Here is a 924-nt window from a genome sequence, read left to right as displayed (position 1 = left end):
ACAAAACAAATCTTCAATGGGTTTTGAGATGGTATTCCCTGTCTTTGTGAAAAGTTGAACAATGCTAATTAAGTCCAATCATATTTTTAAAGAGGGAAATCAGTGAGAGTATAGACTGAACCAGAATACTATTTTTAAAAAAGATAATCTTCACTTTACTGCAAACCCATTTTACTTAAATAAGGACTGTCCAACAAAAACATTCTGTTAGTCATTCATGATCTGAATAGTGGTGTAAGAAATTAATAAAACTATGGTACACATTAAAAGCCACTAGACATTTATGTTTTGTAATAAATAAGACAGTGGTAATTACTCATTAGTAGCTTTTTAAAGATAAACTCACAGGTCTGACCTTTCTCTTTTCTTCTTGATGCCAGCGAAGATCATTTTTGTTCCAGGGTTGTACTTTCTGGGATTCTCCAAATGCTCCATCAGTGTGTCTTCTCCCTAGGTGATGCCTTTGTTCTTGTTGGAATCTGTGTAAGAGAATCCAGCAGCCTGACCAATCCTTCACCCAAACAGACCATGGAGATTTGGCCCAGTATTGTGCTTGCCTCCCTTTTCCATAGTGTAGCACTAATAACACTTCTCAACAATGATCTTCTTAAGAGCCTTTCTCAATATCACCCATCTTTGTTTGATTCATTCTCCTGTAGCAGAACCAAAGAGCACTACTGATTTTGTCCAGCTCTCTAGTCCAAGGACATGCTTCTCTGTCCCTCTGTAACTGTGTAGGTGCAGTGGCACTGGCTCTGCCCTTCTGTGCCTAGTTTAACTTTTGATCAACACCATTAGCAAAAGTTTTATGAACACCTGTGTTCTTGCACATATGAAAGCATCCACACCTACTCACTATGACCAGTAACACAAACTTTTTTGCTTGATTCTCAGTTCGGAATAATCATACCTCATATTTAGAGA

The 924-nt window shown here is 37.7% G+C and overlaps 1 pseudogene; it reads right to left on the bottom strand.

The window, feature by feature from the left end:
* Positions 1-312: 312 nt before the first annotated feature.
* On the bottom strand, positions 313-634 carry LOC101609182 (annotated as a pseudogene).
* Positions 635-924: the final 290 nt, after the last annotated feature.

The sequence above is a fragment of the Jaculus jaculus genome, chromosome 7 (genome assembly GCF_020740685.1).
Source record: "Jaculus jaculus isolate mJacJac1 chromosome 7, mJacJac1.mat.Y.cur, whole genome shotgun sequence".
Lineage (NCBI taxonomy): Eukaryota > Metazoa > Chordata > Mammalia > Rodentia > Dipodidae > Jaculus > Jaculus jaculus.
Note: the sequence above shows the minus strand (reverse complement) of the source record. Positions and strands in the feature narration are given on the sequence as shown.